Below are 17,873 nucleotides of genomic sequence, written 5' to 3' on the forward strand. Positions count from 1 at the left end.
ATATGAATCTAACTAAGCTCCTTAAGAAGATCCAATCGGTAGGCCACCTTACCTACCTTGGCCACTACTCGAAAAGGCCACTTTCCAGGGTGATACCTTCAGCAAAACCATGCCCCTAACATAAAAGTCCAACTCGGACCACCACCTATCGGCATAACTCTTCTGCCTGCACTGAGCTGTCTGTAACCTCTACTTGATCTATATGATAAGCTTTGTCGTTTGGCGAACCACCTCAGTTCTCCTCATGACCCTATGTCCAACCTATCCTCAACAAACCGGAGTATGACACTTCCTCCCATATAAAAGCTTATACAAAGGTGCACAAATACTAGAATGATAATTATTATTGTAAGAAAACTCGGCTAGAGGGAGTTAAGAATCCCAACTCCCACCAAAATAAATGACAAAAGCCCTTAACATATTATCGAGTGCCTGGATAGTCCGCTCACTCTAACCATCAGTCTGAGGGTGATAAGGCGTGCTGAGGTGCAGTATTATACCCAACTCCTCATGAAACCTCTACCAAAATCGGGAAGTGAACCACACATCATGATTGGATACGATAGAAATTGGTACACCATGGCGAGGAATGATCTCACACACATACACGTTGTCCAACTTCTCGGCCGAAGAACTCTTCCGAATGGTAAGAAAATGGGTACTCTTGGTCAATCGATCAACAATAACCCAAATGGCATCAAATCCATTGGTCATTCCCGACAACTTGGTGATGAAATATAAGGTAATCTACTCTAATTTCCGCATGGAAACCTCCAATATTTGTAACTTTGCATGCGGTCTTTGGTGCTCTTCCTTAACTATCCGGAAGTTCAACCATCTATGCACATACAAGTCTCAAGTCTCATTACATTTTTGTGTCTCAAAGATGCACCTCCTCTAATAATATATGTCATACCCCACCAGAAACTAGGACCCAAAACCCGCCCACATTGGGTTATAAGCCCTAGACTATCAGTGATAAATCTGCCAATCTGGCCACTGGTCTTCTTCTTCTTCCAATTCTCCCTCCTGATTCCCTCGTCCTGAGCCTCCTTAATCAAATCCAAGAGTGGTGAGTCGATGGTCATCCTCAAATAGACTCCTCGAACAGGAGTACTATCCACTTTACGACTCAAAACGTCGGTGACCACAATAGCCTTCCCTAGATGACAAATAATCTCACAATCATAATCCTTGACTACATCAAGCCACCTGCATTGCCTCATGTTCAGATTCAGCTGATCCATAAGATATCTCAGGCTCTTATGGTCCGTGTAGATGGTACATCAGACCTCATAGAGATAGTGTCGCCAAATCTTGAGAGCATACACTACTGCCCCCAACTCCAAATCATGTGTCGGATACCTAACCTCATGAGGCTTCAACTGCTTGGATGCATACGTAATGACCTTATCCCATTGCATGAGTACCACCCCCAAACATCTGATCAACACATCACAAAAATACCACAAAATCCTCAACATCCTCAGGAAGGGTCAATACCAGGGTCTCACATAATTTTCGCTGTAAAGTGTCAAATGCAGCTTGCTGCTCAAGCCCTTAATGGAAATCCACACCCTTCTTCATCAAATGAGACAGAGGAACGAAAATCTTGGAAAAATCATGAATGAATCCCTGATAATAACCTGCTAACCCTAGCAAACTCCTGATCACATATGGGACTTTGGGACCTCCCACTACATAACTGCCTCAATTTAGGTAGGATCGACCAGAATCCCGTTTTGATTGAAGAGGTGTCCCAAGAACTGAACCTCTCGTAACCAGAACTCACACTTGGAGAACTTGTCATAAAGCTTCTCCTGCCTCAGTACCACTAGTGACTCCTATAGATGCTCCTCATGTTGCTCCCTGGTATTGGAGTAGACCAGAATATCATCAATGAAAACAATAACCGACCGATCGAGCTTCGGCCTACATACCCGGTTCATCAAATCCATAAACATTGTTGGTGTATTGTGGAGCCCAAATGGCATCACCATGAACTCATAATGACCATAATGAGTCTGAAATGTTGTCTTCTACAAATTCTCTTCCCTGGCCCCCATCTGATGGTAAACTGACCTTAGATCAATCTTGGAGAAACAAGACGCACTCGACAACTGATCAAAAAGATCATCAATCTGGGGGAGTGGGTAAATATTCTTCACCGTCTACTTTACCAACTCCTGATAATCTATGCACATATGGTGAGACCCATCCTTCTTCTTCACAAATAGAATTGGTGCTCCCAGGGTGAACAACGCGGTATGATGAACTGCTTTCCCAACAGCTCCTAGAGCTGGGAGGACATCTCATGCATCTCTGGCGGTGCGAGGCGGTACGGTGCCTTAGAGATCGAGGCCAAATCAGGGATCAGATCAATCTTAAACTCCACTTACCTCATGGGAGGCACACCGGGTAACTCCTCTGTAAAAACATATCTAAACTCTCTAACTACTACCGCATGTACAACCGAATTCCTCCCCTCAACTCGAGTGTCAACCACATATACGAGATAACCTGAACACTCATGCTGGAGATACTGCCTAGCCCTGCCAGCCGAACAAAAAGTTGAACCAACCCTGGTACCTTATCCATAAATGGTCACTTTTCCCCCATTCGGGGTTCAAACTACCACCAGCTGCGTCTTGCAATCGATCATGGCTCCAAATCTGCTCAACTAGTCTATCCCCACGATCACGCACACATCCCGCATAAGAATGGCAATCAAGTTAATCGGGTAGGGCACCCCGAAAATATCCAAAGTACAATCACAAAAACACTCAAATTGGAAACCTTGAGTTCATTGGCGATGGAAACTCGCAAAGGACACTCCAACTCCCCAATACCCACATCGAAATACCTACTGAAGGACTAATATATAAAAGACTGACTCGCACTTGAGTTGAAAAGCAAAAGAGCGGGCAAGGAATTCACTAAGAAGATACCTATCAGGAATACATACATAAGCACACATAAATTAACTTGACTGAGTAATAAATGAATACATACCATTAATGGCGTTATACGCCATCCCGGCATACTCTGATGTATGCTGAGAAACATGACCCATGGCCTTTAGGGCCTCATCCCTCCCCTGGCGTTCGTATGTGATCCAAAGAGTGGTCGGGGTCAGTGCCTGCACTGACCTCGCAGCAAGTAATGGACATTTGGCCTTCACATGGCCAACCCGATCACAATTGTAACAAATCATGGTGCTCAGCGATAGAGCATGTTGACAACAGTCCCTCGCATAATGACCCTCCCTGCTGCAACTACGGCACCCTGTCATTGAACGACATACTGTCTCATGCATCTTCCCTCACTTGCTACAATTGCGACCCCTATGGCCTTTGGATCGCAAGTTAGTGGGCTTAAACTGCTTCGTTGTTGGCTGTGACTAAACTGGGGTCTGCCTCTTCTCCCTCATCTGGGTCTCAATCTCAATCTACCTCCTCCGAGAGAAAGATTGCAACTCAATGAAGGAACTATACCTCTGGGTGGACACAAACTCTTGGATCCCTGTCTTGAGCATGCTCAAGTAGCAGGACATTTGAACCTTCTCCAAAGCAGCATACTCATGGCAAAAAAGGGCTCTCTCAATAAATATCTCGGCGATCTCTGTCACCAACTTTGTCGTCTTCTTCAGCGACAGATACTCATGGGCTAACTTCTCCATCTCATCCAATGGAACATACTCAGAACGAAACATCTTCATGAACTACTCCCATGTCAATGTGGCCTTCTTCGCAGGAGAATAAGAATCGGTCACCAGCTTCCACTAATCCTTCACCCCCAAACGGAGAAGGTTCAAGGCGAACTTGACCTTCTGGTCCTTTAGGCACGAGCATGTGAAGAAACAACCCTCTACATCATAGATCCACCTCATGGAAATGATTGGGTCCTTGATCCTGTCAAACTTCAGGGGGTTCATGTTGCTGAAGTCCCAATACTTCATCATCCCTCTCCCTTGAATACCGCAGCAGCAACATCTGCAGTGGCTGTGGTAGCAGCAGTTTCAACAAAAACAACATAAAGCTTGTGAAATATCTCAATCATAATGGTCTTAATTGGCAGACCTAAATATCTCCGGGGTTGCCTCCTTAACTGACATGGTAACCTAAGTGGTGATCATCTCGCGAATCTCATCGTATATCAATCCTGGCCTCTCCAGACAAACGTCTCCATATCCTGAACCTCTAGTGATCTTCATACTGAAAATAAATTGAAACACATTAGAAAAGCACACTAGTCCATTACATCACTACTCGACCACTAAATCCTTGGAATTTTTGACTTCCTTGATAAACGTACGGGTCTTGTGCTTTTAGTAGTACGAACCCACACTGCCTTCCACACCTGCTCATATTTGTCTCGAAGGATTGCCACAACTTCTCGGCTACAAGGCCCAAGCAACTAGGATACACATACATACTACACTCACTCTCTCAAGAATAGCTAACCATTCCTTATGCTAACTTCCTAATAACCATACTCATTTATAAAACTTCCACTAACCCTGCAGCCGCATTGTGTATTCTAATCATGCCTAACACTAGATTCGATAGATAGTCAAAAAATTGATTATACCCTAAGCCCACAACCAAACAAGGAACATGAAATAAGGCTAAATCAAACATTCTCATGCTATAGAATCTTAGTTATGTATAGCTAGCATGCACACACTAAGCAACCACATTAATAATTTTAGTTCCATATAGCATATCAAGACGTCCCCATAGGCTATCAGGCATCATAAATCAGACAATTCTATCTTGTAATTCATGAAGATCCCTAGCCTATAATCTATCATTCAATTCTAACATATCATTAATACACAAAACAAGCATGGGTATCTTGGGGTATGAGTTTCCTTGGCTCCAATTGATTGTACACATCACATCCTCGCCTTAGATTATTTTAAATTTAATTATGAAAAAATAAATATTTTATAGTTCCATAATTTAAGTCAGGAGTCACACAAATATTCATCCAAATCTCTCAAACCATGGCTCTGATACCAACTAGTAACGTCCCAAAAATAGTAGTAAAAATTTTCATTTCTAAACCATCAATTCATACACCCATATATTCCAAAACCAACAAACTAAAAATGTAATTTTTGAACACCAGAGATATATTAAAGTAATCAGTGCGGAATAAGCCATCAGGGGATATAGTGCAACCAAGCTGGACCCTTCCCTTTGGAACTGGAAGTACATGAAAATGTTTAAACCACAAACCTTAAGCACAAAGCTTAGTGAGCTCCCCAAAATATCACTTACATACATATAATTTCCATGGGCTACCCTTATTGTCTTTTCCGGAAAATATCATAGGCTGCCCCCATGGTCTAACATCCAAGTGTCATGGGCTACTGACATGGTCTTTCCTTGAAATACCATGGGCTGCCCCCATGATCTAACATCCAAGTGTCATGGGCTACCCCAAGGTCTTTCCTTGAAATGGCATGGTTTATCCCCATGGTCTTTCATGCAAATCTCATGGGATGCCCCTATGGTCTTTCATACAAATGCCACGGGCAGCCCTCGGGTTCTTCTATGCAAGTATCACAAAGACAACTAGCATCCCGCCCAATATAGAGAGAAGACTCACCTGACTCACGAAATCAGCTAACCTACAGCTCAATGTTACGCAACAGATCCAACAATATCAACCATTGAGCCTCACGTCGTGACCAGCCCTTGCTCACGTCATGAGATACACTCATCTCGATTCCAACTCATCTCGCTCTAAGTCAGCCAACTCGGTCACTGAAACCCACTCAGCAAGCATCATGATGTGAATCTTCCTTGGTCACGTCGTGAGCACAACAAGACAAGATAATTGTGCAAACTTCAATCATCACGTCGTGATATCCTCAATGTCACGTCGTGACCATAGTCTGAGATAACAACTTAATGGTTTGAGTCCTTAATCCATTAAGTCTTCAACTCCTACATTCCAGAAATCTTTAAGGGGCTCCATAGGTTCATAAAAATGACAACTTTATGGACATACATGTTCCATGCATGTCGTATACCCAACCTAGGTCAAAAGTTAAGAAAATGACCCAAAAGTCATGCAAGTCTCATAATTCACAAAAAAAATCCATAGATCCATAAGATATGATGCTTTATGGACTCACGAGGACCATAAACCATAAAGTTGTCAACTTTATTCCACCCATTTACTTAAATCAAAACCATGAACCAAAAAGGGACCAAAACAACTTAGATCTAAGAGAATAAACCATAAAGGTAGAGGCTTCAATCCTTACAAATGGTTCAGAATGAGATATCAAAGATGTTGCTTGCTTGATACTTGCCATAATTCTCCTTCTACTTCCTTCAAAGAGTACCAAAACCACCAAAGATGAGCCAAAATCACCAATAGAAGCTATAAGAGTTTTAGGGTGGGGGTAACTGTTAGGATGTAATTATTGTGGTCATTTTGTAATTATAAAAAATTTGGATGATGATTTACTATATAAATGTGAAGCAACAGTGTAACACCCATAAAATTTGCGCCAATTTAAAACATTTTAATCGATTCAAAAACCATTAAGTTATTACAACTTGTTTTCAAAACAGTTTAAACATCAAAGTATCCCCAGAACCAAATCACAAAATCATGAAATATGAGGAGCAGTACGATCACGCCTTTACCTTGCCATGATCTCTTGATGTACCTGAAACAATACACTGAAACTGTAACCCTGAAAGCTTAGTGAGTTACCCCCAAAATACCCATACACCTACATCCAAACACATACAGTAACAAAACAGCATACTATGGGTCCAGTCAAGCATCAGGTTGGAATACCCCTAGCCCTCAACCATCGGCTTGGAATGCCTCTGGCCCTCAACCATTGGGTTGGAATGCCAACATACTATCAGTCCGGGGCCTGCCTCTGCTCCTTCAACTGAAGCTTAATCTCTAACTCGCACCGCCTGGCAGCCTCCTGTAGCTCCAACAAAGTATCGCATCTCTGCATGAGCACGAACTGCCTGATATCCCTCTTGAGCATACTCAGATACCGGGACATATGAGCCTGATCTGAAGCAAACTCATGGCAAAACATCGCCCTTTCCGTGACATCATGGTGATCTCCGTCACCGACTCTGAATCCTGCTTCAGCTCCAAGAACTCCTGAGCCAACCTCTTTCTCTCAACCCGCGGAAAATAACGAGTACTGAACATCTCCTGGAACTGATCCCAAGTAACTGCAGCCCGCTGCGCGTCAGAATAAGATCCTGTAGTCAACCTCCACCAATCCTTTGCCCCGAGCCTCAAAAGGTTCAGAGCACACCTCACCCTCCGATTCGTAGGGCATGAACACGTGAAGAAACAACCCTCCACATCCGACAACTATCTCATAGCAATGACCGGATCCTGAACTCCATCGAAAGTAGGGGGCTTCGTATTGTTGAAGTCCCGATACTGAAAGCCCTGACCGGCTCCTCCTCTTGCCGCTGCTATAGCCGCTGCAGTTGCCGCGGCAGTCGTCTCTGCAAGAGCTACATAGCGCTCATCAAAGCACTCAACCATGGCGGTGTTGATCAACCCAAACATCTCCGACAACTCAGCCTGGAACATAGCAGCAACCTCATCATGCAGGATCCCACGAATCCTGGCATCCAACGCATCCATACTCATCTGACCAATGACCTCGGGTGGTATTGACCCATCCTGACCACCCTCTCCCGATCTTGATCCTGAACCGGATCCTGCCCTGAAACACCTCGTAACCACCATACTGAAAATACACCACAAGATATCAGATGCTCCTCATAACAACTCGGGAACCAACTCCCAACCAAAACCCTAGGGGTTGTGACTTCCTTGATCCGCATATGGGTCATGTGCTTTCAGTAGTACGGACCCATACTACCTTCCACACCTACCCATATTTGTCACAAGTGTCACCACAACACCCCGATAATACAAATATACATACATAACAAGTGCTCAATCCTCACTCCTAGATGGGTACAAAATATCTTGTAACTGACCTACTGGTCCCACACAACCCATTCACCTATGAAACTTCCACCAACCCTACATCACTAGTGTATGCTAGTCATACAGAACGTTGGACCTTATCGACTTTTGAATATCCAACGCTACCCTAAGCTCCCAATCAAACAAGATCATAACATAAAGGCTAAATCAAACATTCTCAGGCTATAAGATCTTAGTTATGTATAACTGTGATGCATACACTAAACAACTACAGTAATGATGTCAATTCCATATAAAGAGAACCCTAGCCTAGCAGGCATCATGTAATCAAGCAATTCTATCATGCAATTCCTGAAGATCCTTAGCCTAGTACTAGCATGCTATTCTGACATATCACATAATCAATTACTTGTATTGTATTTTGGGGTCTACTTACTGGCTCCGGCTGATCGTACACTCTGCATCCTCCTTTACTTATTTTTTTTAAACCATTTAAGAAATCATTTTGAAAACTCCCCTTGATTTGAGACTGGATTCACACGAATGTTTCCTCCAATTCACTCAAACCAAGGCTCTGATACCAACTTGTAACACCCATAAAATCTGCGCCAATTTAAAACATTTTAATCCATTCAAAAACCATTAAGTTATTACAACTTGTTTTCAAAACAGTTTAAACATCAGAGTATCCCCAGAACCAAATCACAAAATCATGAAATATGAGGACCATTATGATCACGCCTTTGCCTTGCCACGATCTCCTGATGTACCTAAAACAATACACTAAAACTATAAGCCTGAAAGCTTAGTGAGTTACCCCCAAAATACCCATACACCTACAACCGTACACATATAGTAACAAAACAACATATTATGGGTCCAGTCAACCATCAGGTTGGAATACCCCTGGCCCTCAATCATCGGGTTGGAATGCCTCTGGCCCTCAACCATCGGGTTGGAATGCCAACATACTACGAGTCTAATCATCCTACCGGATGGAATACTCCCGGCCCACAACCATCAGGTTGGAATACCCACGTCCATATACCTATAATAACTACTATGGGTCCAATCATCCTTCTGGATGGAATGCCCAGGCCCTCAACCATCAGGTTGGAATGCCAAAATACTATGAGTCCAATCATCCTACCGGGATGGAATACTCCTGGCCCACAACCGTCGGGTTGGAATGCCCACACTCCTACATCTATTCTAACTACTATGGGTCCAATCATCCATCAGGATGGAATACCCCAGGCCCTCAACCATCGGGTTGGAATGCCCACCCACTATGAGTCCAATCATCCTACCAGGATGGTATACTCCTGGCCCGCAACCATCAGGTTGGATTGCCCACACACTATCAATCAGGCATGTGCACCAATATTAGATAACCATATAACAGTCTAAACGGACATACTAGGGTCCTATCATCCTCAGGATGGAATACCCCACAACTAGCAAACAAGCATGTGCACATATAATAGGTAATCTCCTACCAACATACAGACAGTCAGACCTAACTATAGGTCACGAACCATAACCGCTTCCACTCTACCAAAATATTGATCTAACCAATCATACCAGCACAACAACCATCCTATCTACTAGGATACAGAGCAATCAGATCACAGTGTAACTATCTCAAATACAAATCAAAGGGTCGGCCTTGGTGCCTTAGACCCTTGAGTATAGTGAGGATAACTCACCTTGCACTTGCCAAGCTGGAGAGATAGAATCAAAACTCCCGATCATTGCAATGAACACCACCACCTATTACTCCAAAGAAACCATAACCATCAGAACCCAAATTACTAACATACCCTCGAAAGTCAACTGGTCAACTCAAAGTCTCAGTCCTGGTCAAAGTCAACCTTCCTAGTTGACCCTACTCGCCGAGTCAACCTAGTGACTCGCCGAGTTCACTTAACTCTGAAACCCACCATACACGACTCGACTCGGTGAGTTCCCAACCGACTCGTCGAGTCACTACGCGACTCAGTGCCTGAAACCCCAGACCAACTCACCGACTCATCTCCTAGACTCGCTGAGTTCACTCGAAACTTAATCGAACCAAACCCTGACCCGACTCGCCGAGTCATCTCCCAGACTCACCGAGTTCATACGGGTATTCCCATAATTGAAAGACACAGAGCTACTCCTTTGCTTCAAAGAATAGATCTGGGTCCCTAGAGTTCATTAGGAACATAAAGTTGCTACCTTTACGTGCTTTCATGTCCCATAATTCAAAAACCAAGCTAGAAAGGAACTTAACTCATGGAGGATGGATTTTGCATATCAATTCAAAGGGCTTTTTGCATATTGGATCCAAATAGAACTCACATCTGGAGTTTCAACTCCAGATCTAACTCATGCACCAAAATCTCATCATATCATCCCCACACAAACCCTAAAAGTCCATGAAAGATGGATCTAGAAAGGAGAAAGCCAAGATAACGATTCATTACCTCCAAGACGACCTCCCACTAATGAATAATCCGAATCTCCACAAATCTCCTTGATCCAAGCTTCTTGATCTTCAAGATCTCTTCACAAAATCACTTATCTAAGCTCCAGATTGCTTCCAAGGATTCTCACTCACGATTTAGGGTTTCTAGATCTCAAAAGGATAGTAAGGGGGCGGCGGGGTGAACAATAGATCCTTTAAATAGGGTGTAAACCCTAAGTCTTAGGGTTTTCTCTTCCCAACACTGAATCGTCGAGTCCGGCCGCCGACTCGGCGAGTCAAGCCACTTAATCACATGCTCCGACTCGTCAAGTCACAGCTCCAACTCGCCGAGTCCACCCTCCTAATAACACTTTACACCCCTGAACTCTTTCTTCTGAACTTGGGATGTTACAATTCTCCCCCACGTAAATTAGGCTTTGTCCTCGAATTCGGCTGCAGCACACGATTCCAAATATCATTGCTACAATGCAATCTCCCGCCTTGAACCGACCCCCGATCTCTACAGACATTACTTATCGCATCCAATATGAAACCACTTCTTCCCATGCCGAACCTTGCCAACTGATCTAAGCCGTCCACCAGCTTCGTTCCCTTGATAACTATACATATCAACTAAGTATCACCTGATGATACTACCATATTCCCGTCTTGCACCTACTTTCGCAGCTTGTGAAAACTGGATACCCTAATAAACCACTGGACTTTACCATAGCTCTAAGCTATCTTTCTCTTGCCAAAACTGACGACAACCCGGGTACGCGCAATATTGGAAACTCATCCAGTACTCCTCCTGAATCTATTGCCTTTTCTGTGCTAAGATAACACATCCGTCAGCGTCCAAACAATTCTCATGGACAACCAGCTAAATCACATAACACTTATACCTGGACCAATCAGCCTCGGGCTAGAATTCCAGGTACATCTACGATAGTTCCAATCATCCCTTGGATGGTATACCCTCGTATCCTCACACATGTTTGGCCCAATCAACCCTCGGGTCGGAATACCAAACGTATCCGGTCCAATCAATCATAGGGTCCAGTCATCCTCATGATGGAATACCCAAGATTGGAATACCACTACAACATGACCCATATCTTCCAACCATACTTGAAACCCAAGGAACTATCCTTGCATCCCCCTCAAACTCCTCTAGTTCGGCACAATCAAGAATAGCTCATCCAAACCTCAACATTACGTCTATCCCAAACATGTTATAGCAGGGATCATAACTATCATAATTTCTACGTCCATGACCTATGGTTGGAATACCCTCACATGGTTCTCAGCATAGATCTGGGTTGCTTCCAAGTCTGTCGACCCTGCTACTTCCACTTCCGCTGATCAAAACTCCATCCTGGAGATACCCATCTCCGCCACCTCCAAGGAGGCTTGACCACAACCTTGCAACATCAAACATTGCCACCGCATCAAGACTTCTCTCCATACTAATTGCTGAAGGAACATGCTACTATTCTGGCACACATATACTCAGGTCCATAACACACAACTGAATAACCTATAAAGAATCCTCATTACACTTGCTCAACATATTCATCACTTGAAGACAGACCCACTGATCGCTTTTTGGCATGGCAGAATACTCCACACCCGCTCATAGATCTATCATCCTTACTGGGTCTTCAACAAACTGGTCGCTTCAACGCGTCCCTCTAGAAACCGACATCCAACTGCTTAAGGCGGCATCTTATCAATACAATACCTCATCTGAGAATTTCCAATTCTCCCCCACTTAGAACATTAACCACTGATGACTTCTGAATTCCTGAATCACAGTTGCTCATCCTGATCTGGCGATTTTCTATCCTATCTCTTTCTCCTGAAAGCACCATAGGATCCTACCATCTATGACTCCTTAACCAAGAATTTCCCACAAGCATTCCCTATGCCCTAGTAACTCATGCACAAAGAAAAGAACCCAACAATGCAATCATAAACAGAAGATAGGGAAAATACATACCGGCTGATACCTCTGGTTCTGACCCGGCCTCCCCGGTTATAAGCTGATAAGCATGCCCTGGAACCTTCGGAGGCTCTGCCCTGCCCTGACTCCTGTCAGTGAGCCTCATAGGAATTTCAATATTCAAAAACACTAAAAATTGGGAAATTGAGAAACAAATAGTAGAATCAGGGGTTACCTGCTTATACACTCTTCCGTTTCCTCCCTCATCTTCCATCTCCCCCAAACCAAATCACTTTATGTCAATTGGATGCTTCAAATAAGGTGATGCAATCAGAGACCGTATGCAACAAACAACATCCTAAGATCGTCTTCCATAGAGCCGACAGTAGAAGAGGAAGAGCGGGAAGCAGTCGACGACGGTACCTAAATTTGTGCACTTGTAGTAGGTCGTCGACATGAGTCACTATAGTAGGTGATCGACAGGAGTCACCGTCAACGGAGGAGGTGTGACGATGACCGAGCACAGGGACTTCTAGGTCTCTTCAAAACCCCAAAATAATGGTTGGAAATTAGATCGAGTTCAAGAATTGATACCAATTTCTGATTTGAGTATGCTTTTTGAGAGATGACTCATCGTGGAAGAAGTAGATTAGATGAGATCGGTGGTGGGAGAGCAAGTTGATGACTGTATTCATCTCCGATGAACATGAGTATTGTTCGTACTTCATATGGAAATGATCGAATACCTTTTTGTTTCAATGGAGTTAGAGAAAAAGAGGCAGAGGCGGTAGTGGTTTTCTCGAAGAGGCGGTAGTGGTTTTCTCGAAGAAGCGGAGGCGATCAAGAGAAGAACACGTAGCAATGGAGCCAATGACTCACGCACCCAAACAATTAGCCGATCAACGGTAAAAAGCCAACCGGTAAAATAATATAAGCCGATAAAAGATAATTAGCCACCAAAATTTTTACTGAACCGATTGAAGACAACATTCATACGAATGTTTTCAATTAATTATATGATAAATTATTTTATATTTTATTTTCATAATGAAGGATGTCAATATTAGCGGAATATATCAATATTATTTTTTAATACTTTTATGTAGACTTATTATAAATATCAATATTATTTTTTAATACTTTTATGTAGACTTATTATAAATATCAATATTATTTTTTTAATACTTTTGTGTAGACTTATTATAAATATCAATATTCTTTTTTAATACTTTTATGTAGACTTACTATAAATATCAATATCATTTTTAATACTTTTATATGTACTTAGTCTTAATAACGACATTTGGTGACAATCCCATTTGCAGTAAAAAAAAACATTTATATGCGTTGTATATCAATCTTATTTTTTAATACGTTTATGTACATTTGATTATAAGCTACAAACGATTGACAATCATAATTGCATTTTTTATATGTATTATCACCAAACATATTTAACAAACTAAATTTTTATTTTTATTCATAAAATAAAGTGTTTGTACAATAACTTTTTTTTAATAACTAGAAGTAAATATAAAAGCAGAGTTTATATTTTTTATTTATTATTTCCACAAAAACAATAATTATTTCTTGATTAAATATAAGAGTTGATTTTATTTATTAATAATCATACTACTAATAATTATTCAAAATGTACCAAATTGATAAAATATGACCCCATAAGGGAAGTGTGCGTGATCGTGAAGATGGACTGATTGAGTAGATTTGAATCCATGATCAATTGCAAGAGGTAGTTGGTGGTAGTTCGAACCTCAGGTAAGGAGAACTCACCATTTATGGTGAGGATACTAGGGTGGGTTCAACTTTTTGTTCGGCTGTGAGGCTAGTCACTATCTCCAATATTTGCTCGGGTTATATTGGATATGTGGTTAACACTCGAGTTGAGGTGAAAAACTCAATAATAATAACTAAAAGTAAATACAAAAGCAAATTTATACTTTTTCAATGAAGTTATGTTTTTACTTAATATGTAGTATTTCTAGTTTTTCTACGTTTCACAAAAAATTTGATTTATATATAGTTATTTAATGTTTTGAAAGATACAACATGTTTAATTTATAAACAAAACATTATATACTCTATCATAACTATTTTTATATTTTATTGTCAATATGAAGGAATAATTTTATGACTAGTTGATTATCATTATCATTTTTAATAATTTTATGTCTACTTGATTATAAATGACGACACATGATAACGTTCACATTTGCAATAAAAAGACTTATATGTATTATTGTATATCAATGCAATTTTTTAATATTTTGATGTAGATTTCATTATAAACTAAGGAAGAACCCTGCGGGAGTTGCGGAGTTGGAAAGCAATCACATTTTCACAATTCCATTTACAAAATTCTCGTATGGCATATATACATCTCCTGAAATTAATTTGTTCCTAAACAGACCACCATTAACTTCTTTCATGTGCTTTTGCTCCGGTATATGGATTTCAAGAATGTGAAACATCAATAAATAATAATTGTATTTTCATAGGTGACAAATTACACTTAAGTCATTTTCATGTGATGTGATTTGTGAAAGCAAATGGTTCATGAGTTTCAGAGACCAATCTATATCAACTTCTTAAAGCTGTTTGAACAGTTAACATGAACAGAAAGAATAGAAACATGTTTTAGAAACATGTAAAACAGTAGAACATGAGATCTTCCAGCAAGCTTGCAATTGCTAACAATGGCAGAAGTAGCATACAACTATCTCCCGAGTCCCATCTGCATGAATCCGATCAGAAAAACTTTGAGCATGTGCACTAAAAACCATCCTAGGCCTAAAAGCATGGAAGATATATTCAGTTGCGTTTGGTGGAAGCATTTGTGATAATTCATATGGTCCAACCCCAATATGTTGGGTAGAAAAAATAATAAATTTATGTTAGAATTTAGATACAATATTATAACTTGTAACTACTAAAAGTCTAATAGATCTTTGTATTTCTTTCTACCTTGTTTTTAATGGTTCAGGTCTTAAGTTATTTTCTGTTTCATGCAATGGAAAGTGAGGAAAAAGTACAGGCAGAACATAGCAACATGGTTCGGGTCTTGAGTTGTTGTTTTCTATTTCATGCAATGGAAAGTGAGGAAAAAGTACAGGCAGAACATAGCAACACCACGAAATTAAGTGAGACAAAATTAACATTACTGGTGGGTGTCAACTGTCGAGACCACCAAATAAAAAAAACTAAATACGACAACATACAAAATTGAATTATAGTAGCGGTAATAGGGATCGAATCCCTAGGGATTGATTCGAATGAAATCTATGTATTTAGTTTCTATAAAATAAATTATAAAATGAAGGGGGTTTTCTTATAATATTAAATGTGATAAAAACTATTTTGCAAAAATAACTAAAATGGAAAAATACAAAAGCTATAAAATAAAACGTTTCAATATTGGGATAAATCACAAGTTCAACTATTTGACAAATCATCATAATTTTGTGGTGTAATGGGTTTAATGGATGCTAATTTGGTTATAGCAATCTAAGAAGTTTGAGATCACATAGACTTTTCTTAGTCAATACAATGGTTAGAGAAGCTCATAACACATTTTCTTAGTTAAAGTCACAATTTTCAAGAAGCATGTAATTAATGAAAATTAACTAGCATTAAGATTTAAAAGTCACCAAATCCAAGAGGAGTCAAAATCTTTTCACTATTATGTTGGAGAAAATACTTTCATGATTGTGTGAAAGGAAAGCAATCACAAAAGCCATTTGTTGCTTGTTAATTTGAAGACTTATTACGTAATCAAGAAATTAATCAACTAATTAAATATTCACATATCTAAACTCATGATTAAAGACATATGAACATAAATAGATGTTCTACTATAAAATATTTTCATAGCAAACTACCAAATTACTCCTAATCAATTAATTATTCCATAGATTCACCCAATATTGAAAATAAAAACTAACTACACACAATGATAATAATAATGACAATAAAATAATAGAAATTATACCAATACCGATTAAGAAATGAAGATGATAAAGCTTTATGAAATCGTCACTTCTTGTTGCTCCAAAAAACTTCATTTATAATCCAAGTATTAATACAAAAAATTAACCTAATCTAATCTAATGTAAATAACTAATTACAAGATAATAAAATCAATGATAATATTATTTGAATTCCAAAAATAAGAAAGGAAAAGAAAGGAGGAGACATCAAAGGCGCCGTCACTCCCTCTACTCCTTCTGCCGGCGAAATGAATGAGATGCCCTACTGCATCTTTTGATTGTTGTGCATTCAATTCCCAGCACAAGTTCAAAATGGGCTTCATACTCAACTTATAAATTGGGCTGCTGAAGTATTAAGTAATGGGCTGTACAATTGCTCTATTGGGTTGCCATAAAATACTAACGTCGGCTTCATATTGGACTTCGTGTATTGGGCTGTCAAAACTAAATATGGCAGCAACCTGCATTGTTGCTCATCAGACCAAAAACCCAACAATGTCTGAATCAGCTCATTTTTTGTGAGATTCAAGATCAACGAGTTGGGAAGATGCTCGTAAAATTTCAGCTAAATCGGACAACGTTTACCCCTTCGTCTGATCGCTTGAAGAAAGCCACTGAAAGCTGTTAAAATCCGAAAAATTAATTTATATCGCTTTGTTTTTCTTTTCGCTTTTGGACTTTTCTACGAGATTTCAATCTTGGTTGCAAGGCATTCAATGTGGCTTTGACAATGCTCCAAAATATCATCTTGCTCGTACAAATCTGTACAAAAATAGCTTAAACGAGTAAACATATTCAAAACAATAAATCTAACAATTTAGTGCAAAAAGAATATTAAAAATGCTAAAAGTAAAAGAAAACGATTTCTAAAATATATACAAAAAATCAAGTTATCAATTACCAATTTCAAATGCACCATAACCACCGGAATCCAATGCCATTGCATTCTCCATTGTCTCTATCTCCGGGAACAACATGGTATGGTAGGTCAAGAAATGGACCCAACAAACTGTGAAATTCTTGTAGCACAAATGAACCATTTGCTTGTACTTAACTTTTCTCCTTGTGCAGATACGTTTCCTAATACAATCAGCATATCAGGCTTCAGGGATTCAAATGATTTCTGGTTGAAATATCAACATGTGAGGGATCAGATTATGAAACTTTTATGTGTGAATCCTTCAAAGGAATACACCAATTGGCTGAGCAATAATAATAGCATATTATTAGACACAATTGTATACAACAACAATAAGTGAATCGATTAAAGTTGAAACGTGAGGGGAAAGGATCCAGAGACTATATTTTAATGTTGATTGTATTAGGAAACCTACCTATGGGGCTAGCAGTCAAACTCTTCCTAATAAAAGAGTAAATCTTTATCCCACATTATGTAGCAGATAAAAATATTCAATGAAACAAGTTCAATTATCGATATTTGAAATTGAAGCACACTTTAACTTTTGTTTGTTCATTGAGACATTTAACCAAACACTTATTATTCATAGTG

At 40.0% G+C, this 17,873-nt stretch overlaps 1 long non-coding RNA gene across 1 annotated transcript; it reads right to left on the reverse strand.

Annotated features, from left to right (window-relative positions):
* Window positions 1–14,838: 14,838 nt before the first annotated feature.
* Window positions 14,839–16,645, reverse strand: LOC145062427 (uncharacterized). The gene is made up of 2 exons (XR_013687556.1): window positions 16,366–16,645; window positions 14,839–15,111 (listed from the first exon to the last, which is right to left on the reverse strand). It is a non-coding gene; the product is annotated as an uncharacterized LOC145062427 (long non-coding RNA).
* Window positions 16,646–17,873: the final 1,228 nt, after the last annotated feature.

This window comes from Lactuca serriola, chromosome 7, assembly GCF_051521515.1.
Source record: "Lactuca serriola cultivar US96UC23 chromosome 7, Lser_US96UC23_V15, whole genome shotgun sequence".
In the NCBI taxonomy this organism is placed as follows: Eukaryota; Viridiplantae; Streptophyta; class Magnoliopsida; order Asterales; family Asteraceae; genus Lactuca; species Lactuca serriola.